General features: G+C 35.3%; 1 long non-coding RNA gene across 1 annotated transcript; it reads right to left on the bottom strand.

Annotated features, from left to right (window-relative positions):
• Positions 1–1814: 1814 nt before the first annotated feature.
• Positions 1815–7515, bottom strand: LOC114277072 (uncharacterized). The gene is made up of 6 exons (XR_014357700.1): positions 6803–7515; positions 6592–6638; positions 6421–6494; positions 3201–3477; positions 2379–2499; positions 1815–2174 (listed from the first exon to the last, which is right to left on the bottom strand). It is a non-coding gene; the product is annotated as an uncharacterized LOC114277072 (long non-coding RNA).
• Positions 7516–7836: the final 321 nt, after the last annotated feature.

Raw genomic sequence — 7836 nt, 5'->3', positions numbered from 1 at the left:
ATTAATTATCTATTGGATTAATAATCCTAAACCAAAATGTTAAAACAAACATGAGATAATTGGGCCCACGGATTAATAATCCTAATCCCATGCTCTAATCCACCCAATCAAACATGCCCTAAGAGTTCTACAAAATAAATGATTCAAATTATCGAAACGAAATTTGTGATAGACTTTATAAATTATCTATATTAAGATCACAATATGAAAGAAGTCCAACATTTATAAAATACACTTCATCCCAACTTTGCAGTTAGAAGGAGGCATAGTTTCAATGAAGGTTGCACCAATGAAAGCCAAAAACAAGTTCTGGAGTCAAGGGTGGATCTAGGGGCCTAGAGGTGCAATCGCACCCTTGAAAGTTTAAAAAATATCAACATTATAATAGTAAATTGTAAAATAATATCAAAGTTGCAATGTTCGCACCCTCAAATTTTCAAGAGTTAGCACCTCCAAAATTATAAAGTTTGCACCTTCAAAACAATTATATTATTAAATTTTAAAATTAATTTTCTAATCGATTTTATTAAATATTAGTCCTTATTTGTGTTTATTTTTATTTTAGCAGTGAATTCGTTAACTGTGTCTGACATAACATTCTTGAAATTGAATTAAATAAATTTGATAATATTTATTGCAATGAATCATTTTCTTATTGATAGATTGATTTTTTTAGTATTAGTTTTACATGTTTTAACTGTACATTGAAAATATGTATTTTCAATTATGAAATTTATTAAAATTAAAATCTAAAATAGGATAGAGGAAGATTTTTTTTAACTAGTTATTTTAGTCACACACATTCATAAAAATTAATTATATTGATAAAAAAAAAGATTTAGTTAAAGATAATGCAATTAAATATTTGTAACAATAAAAATTGATATTATATTTTAAAATTTTCAATAAATTTTCGCGATTGAGAGTTATATATAACAATTAATGTTTGGTGGCCCGAAAATATGGAGCTCGAATGACTCGAAAATGACAAAACGACGTCGTTTTGAGTGTTTCGAGCCATTCGAGCCACATATTTTCGGGCCACCACCCATTGCTGATACATAACCCCCTTTCCAAAGTCAAAATCCTAGATCCATTCCTGTCTAGAGTTGCAACAGTTTTGCTACCATAACTCAAGCTACCGATAACTTCTTAATTAAAAATAAATTTGGAGAGGGTGATTTTGGACCAATTTACAAGGTAACAATTTAAACACATTGCTAGATATGCAGTTACTTGAATAGTCACCAACATCAATGTATCTACAAGGCATGTTGCAAAACAGACAAGAAATAGCTATGAAGACGCTCTCAAAAAATTCCAAACAAGTGGTCAATGAGTTCAAAAATGAGGTCATATACATTGCTAGACTCTTAACACCAGAATCTTTTGAAGTTTTGGTTTGGTTCTCTCCAAACTTTTCAGCACCCAAAAAAATAAAACGAACTTGATACTGTTCATTGTTTTTCATACATTGCTTCATCATAATCTGATGGCACTCAGGTCAAATAAGCGAACCAGTAACATTTATTTCTTTTTTCAGATCAAACACAATGCTTGTTACTAGATTAGCATAAACGCCTTCACATTATCAATGAAATTGACCAGACTTTATCTTCATCAAGATTTTAAGCTCAGAATTATACATAGAGATTTAAAGCTGGAAACATTTTACTAGATAACGAAATAAACCCAAAAATATCAGATTTTACCATAGCTAGAAGTTTTGAAAGAAACAAAAGCGAAGCTACCACAAGCAAAATTGTTGGAACATAATAAGAAATTTTAATTACATTCTCTAAAATGTACTGCTTCTTTCTTCTTTTTTTTCAATGATTCAATCAGTGGTTATTTATCCCTGGAATATGCAATTAATGGGCTATCCTCAATAAAATCTGAGGTATTTAGCTTTGGCATCTTGATCCTACAAATAGTCAATGAGAAGAGAAATACAGTATTCGATCGCCCCAGAACATTACCTCAACTCAACCGCCTTCTCTACTTGTTCATGAATTTCTATTATGATTGGAATAAAGTACATCATAATTTCATCAAAATTCTCTCTTTCAATTCTAATTCTGCTGTTGTGAACTTGTTGACTGTAGGAAAATAATACTGCAAGCGAGAAGGTGCTTGAGGTGCAAACCTCCTTTCTGGATATTTGATTATTCAAGCTGCAAAAGAAGAATTGTAAGAAAAAAAGGCTGCTTCATTAATTACACAAACTTTTCTCAATTTTTTAGCAATAGGGAGCGGTCATGTGGCCACGCTAACACACGCCCAAAAAAGGTTTATTTGTTTGTGTGTGTGTGTGTGTGTGAGAGAGAGAGAGAGAGAGATTGAGATAGTCTGAACCCAATAAAAAGGAAGTACATTACCTAAATACAAATGCATAAGCCCTCATGTCTGAGCAGGTAGTCTTCCAGATTTAAATACATTCACATTTGAGCAGGTAGTCTTCCAGATTCTACCAAGATGAAACTCCTCCCAGCAAAGCAACTGCATCATTTAAAAGTTGATCATTGATTGCCACAAATCTAACCAGCTCTGCCCAACAACATTTTAGTACAAACCCGACACAACTAAATTATTAATAGTTCTGACTCTTCAAAATCCAGATGAATGATCTAGAACAGGAAGGAAAACACTATATTGACATAGCATCTCCACTTAATCATTAAAACCACCAAATGATGCATAATACCAAATGTGGTTAGAAGCTGGCATTAATTTGTTGGAAACAAACTTCAAATTATGAGTTGTGCACCCAAACAAATTGGGGCAATGGTGCCTTGGAATTCCCCCTCTAGTGCAGGCAATAAGGTTGAGAAAGAGTCAAATTAAATAAGTGATATTGTTTGTATATACTTTGGTTTCAAGTTGATCACACTTGGGGCCAATTGGAACTTTCAATTCAAATACATACATATATATGTATATACGGCTCCACAAAATTTTTTTAAAAAAAAAAAAAAAAAGAAGAGAGAAACTAAAAATTAGGAAACTGAAAAAAGACTCAATAAGTCCTTTTTCCAATAAATTTCCATCAACTCCTATTTCTATGTAGAGAGGGCTGATTTCTCCAGTAATAGAACTCAGCAGAAAATGGGAAAAGTAGCACTTATTGGGAATTTTACCTAAAAGTAAATGCCATAATTTAAGTACAAAAAATAAGAACAATCAGAAGCAGTCATTCATACCTCCAAAGATAGTCCCAACAAGATTCAAGCAATTCTTATTCCTCTCTTGACCAACATCGCAATATACACAAACTTCACCCTTGACAAACATTTGAGCACATTATCTTCTATTGCCTTTGTTCTATTCTTCACTTGAATATCCAAATCTGTAGAACTAGGGACAGATTTTGGGACTTGAATTTTATTACTTGACTTCACCACAGAGGATAAGCCGTGGGTGCTGTGGAAATGGGGAGTCGAGACTGATGACCCAATGACCATCACCAAGTATTTCTTTCTGCACGAATAAGAGGCGAACAAGGTATACATGTTATAATATGCACATATATGTATATTTATCTGATACACAATTATAAATGGAAAATGCAATTAATCAAAACATTTTGCTCCTTGTGATATATGAAAAAAGAACCACTACTTTCATACACAGCTCCTAACAAATTCATGCTGTTACAAAGTGATAACCATGAAATCATTGCGAACTATGTCAGAACTCAGTAGGTGATGCAACAGGTTGATTATTCAAGCTGCACAATGGAAGGGTAGGCACTGGGAAGGGATGGAGAGATGTGGCAAAGGTGTTCGAGGAGTTTTTGCTGGCAGGGGTGGTGGAGATGAGAACAAGATCAAAATTGTTTTTGGAAACTGCTTGGATAAAATGGTGCCTGGAATTGTGTGCGTATCATATAAGGTCCCAGAGTCTTGGAGGTGGTGCCAGCGTCATGTTTCCTCTATAATGGACTTCATGAGAAGATGGATGGTTGGATAATTTGTACAGAATAGAAACATATTTTTAATGGGTCAAGCAGATTGGGCTGGATTTGCAGGGCAAAATGCCATGGTGAACTGGGAGGGGCATGGCTAAGGGGCTTTAGGAGTTAATGCCCATGATTTGTGTCACTCCAAGAAGACCAATTATTTTGTGGAATAAGAGATGGGCTGATTAGGCCTAAGTTAAGCCTCAAAGCCTTTGGGCCTGGTCCAGTACCTGGACCTGGTGGAATCATTTTTCGGGACCAAATGAGACCTATTTGGGGCCAGTCCAAAGGTGGTTCTTCCTCTCATATGCATAAACTGAATCACCCAGACCAAACCCCATTGTGCATGGGGAGGGGCCTGGCTAGGGGACTTTAGGAGTTAATGCCCATGATTTGTGTCACTCCAAGAAATTTTGTGGAATAAGAGGTGGGCTGATTAGGCCTAAGTTAAGCCTCAAAGGCTTTGGGCATGGTGGAATCATTTTTCCGGACCAAATGAGACCTATTTTGAACCAGTCCAAAGGTGGTTATTCCTCTCATATTCCTAAAATTACAAGCCAGATATGGGTCAAACGTTGTTGATAACCTCCAGCTAGGGCTGTTCGAACAACCAAATCATCCAACCAAACCATCTGACCCATCTGATCTGATTGGAAAAAGAGACAATTGCAACCAACTTTCGGTCGGCTACGGTTTACAAATTTACAAAATTTCAATTTCACAGTTGATCAATGGTTTTAAAACTAAACAACAGGCGGAAACCGAACTGACCGAAACGCTGCTATACACGTGTTTTCATTGGACTGGTTTAACAAATTGCATCCTTGTCACCTTGTCTCTGCATCCCAGATTTGTTATTTATGTGGCATTGATTGAGTAGTTGGAAATTTAAATTTATCTTTTGACATTTCAATTGTCTAAATGCTGAATTCCAAGTTCCAACGTAATTTAGATCTCACTTATCTAATAAAATGTTGTTTAGATCTCTCAAATTCCAGTCTCTTCTCTCCAGTAAATGAAAACTTATCTAATAAATTATCTGTGAATTGATTACATGTGCAATCAATACTCAGCTATTGTTTGGTGGCTTAGGAGCTTTAAACTTTGGCCCTCTCTTGGTTTAGTGTGGCTTGGGTGTTCCTGGCAACTCCAATGACGTAGTTGTTGAAGAGGGAAAAGGTGGGGAAGAGAAATAATTGGATTATTATCCAGCTTGACTTGATGTGGCTTATTTAGTTAGCAGGATAGGAAACATAAGACAATTTGATAGCACCAAATATTCCACATCCTTGCCTGTTATATTGATGTACCTTATTTCTAGTATTTTGTATATTTGGGACTTGGGAGGAGTGTAATCTTTCTATTGGCCAATGTTACATGGATTCTTAAAAATATATCAAATATCCATTTTGGACACTTCACACTTGGATTAGGGTTTGGGATATGTGTCTCACACTTGTAATTGAACACTTCTTGTGAGAAACTAAATTGGAGTTTATATAAATTTACATAAATTTTCATAACCGTTATGAGGGTGAAGTGCCTCTTTCCTTCTCCTATCTCTTCATCTTTGCGTATTACTGTTCACCTCCCTCAAAAGTGCCCTTTTCAGCTGCTAAACCCTAGCTGATCAAGTACAAAACATCCCCAACCTATTCCCCTACCTATCAGCCACTAATTTAACCTTAAAATCCATAAATTAGCGTTATCCAGTCCCTTTAATTGCGCTATTTCAGAAATGAAGCAATCTGCAAGTTATAGAAATCAATTCAATTCCACTCTCTTCCTTTTCACAAACACAAATCTTTCTTCTACCTCTTACAACACTAACCCTAGAAGCTTTTCAAGACCAAAACCCAGACACCCACACCCACGACTGACACCCAGATCCAAAAAAATGTACACCATAGGTCTAGACCAATTATAGAATTTGTAGAGCCTTTGGATATGCAAGGGCGTCTAAAGTGCCTTTTGGCAGTGGCATCTTTTCATACACAAGAAACATTCCCACGGGGGCCTCGGTTTACAAAATTGCTTACTTATCAAAAAAATAAAATTTAAGATAAATAATTGAAGGGTGTAAGAACAATCCCAAAATTTTGCGTCTTTAATCTCAAATTACTATATTTTGTTGCAATTTTTGGAACCCTTGAATCCCCATAATTTACCACCCATCAAAAACCAACGTCACCCACCCAAAGCCTATTTTTCAATTGTGATTTATTAGGCTTGGGTTCACTACTAGTAGGAGTAGTTAACCTCATCTCGTCCTACATTGTAGGTCATTAACTTATTTTGTTACTTCACGCTTCTCTTTCTCTATCTTCCAGCTATAGGCCTTGCAAGGAAAAATAGAAGGCGAAAAAAGCTGTTTGTTATGGCACAAATCATCCACATAACAAAACACCCAGCAACACGAAACAATAAAAATAAACGTAAAAACGTAACAAATATTTTCTAACCTGTGGGGGGGAAAACACATTTGTTTGCTGCAGCATGGGCAAGCGAGGACTCCATGACTGAGACAACTTAACTTCTGTAAGAAAGCATGTCACAAACTCACATACCATTTTCATTTCTTTATAGTTAATTATGAAGCAAAAGAAAGTTTCAATTAGAACTCAATAAATCACCTAATTGAGTCTCTATGCACTTGGTAGGGGAATCATAGGAAATGAACCTGTAAAAAAAAAAGGGTAATCTCAAGTATGAACTAGCCATTTAATGACATAATAGTTTACATACCTATACTGAACCACAAAAGTCATAGATCAATAATGTGCATAAAGAGAAGAAACACAATCCAAAAAAGAAAACAAATGTTAAAGTATTAGGTTCCCAAACCAGTCTCTACTGCTAAAATCTAAGTCTCCAGCCTTCAAGTTAAAGCCAGCTTCCACAAGCCTCAGAGCAATATCTTTCTCCACTTGTTTTCTCCGCACCTATAAGGAGAACCAAATGATTACTTTATGTAATAATGTGCTGATATGCATTACTGCAATTGGGAGTACAATTTTGTTACTTTAACAACATATAATCATAAACTTATATCTCCATGAGGAAGCTGAGATATCCCACTAGAGAAACTGAGATTTTTACAAGCAGATACAAATGGAAGAGTGGCTAGAGAAGCTGGGACCTCCATCTCGTTATTTAGTGTTTGGATATTGGATTTGGGAAGGGATTGCAAAGAGAGAAGGAAAAAAAAAATAGCTTCTACTTTATTAATCTTTTCCTATGTTTCCATTTCATTTTACTTTCCAACTATAAACTCACCCACAAATCCAAAATCCAAACACAATCTTGGAGAACAAGATACTAGTTACGAAATCAAGAATCGTGAATTGAAATCCTATTGGTTGCAAAAATTGAGAATCATAATATTTAGCACAACTATAAAAAAAAATCAACTTAAACAATTCATAAATACAAGAAAAAAATAAATATAATTATTTTGAGGCCATATTATACTATAAAATGTTACAAGGGAGTGATGATGTGTTCTAATTGTGAAGGCATTTGGCTCCGCCACGAGATGTGGATCCAATCCAAATCCCACCCACTGTAGACACCCCATTTTTTACCGTCCTTAAGACTTGGGCACTATTGATGGTTTACTTGGTTGTGAAAGGGGTGCAGAGCAAAAGTTCGATTTCTTCGACAAGAGGAGAGTCAAATCCTAACCTCACACCCCATTTTGGACCAAAGCTATTTTGAATGGTTTTTAGACCTTAAAACCCTCTCTTTTAAAACCTTTTTGAAAATAAAGTTCTTACGATGTTCCGACGCTCGCATTTTGTTAAATGTTGCATTTTTCGGCAAACCGACCAAGGACAAAGTGGAAATAAATGAAAGAGAGATGAAATATTTGAAAAATC

This window comes from Camellia sinensis, unplaced genomic scaffold (assembly GCF_055761805.1).
Source record: "Camellia sinensis isolate YWXY unplaced genomic scaffold, ASM5576180v1 Unanchor10, whole genome shotgun sequence".
NCBI classification, from domain to species: Eukaryota; Viridiplantae; Streptophyta; class Magnoliopsida; order Ericales; family Theaceae; genus Camellia; species Camellia sinensis.
This window is presented reverse-complemented; position numbering and strand designations above follow the sequence as displayed.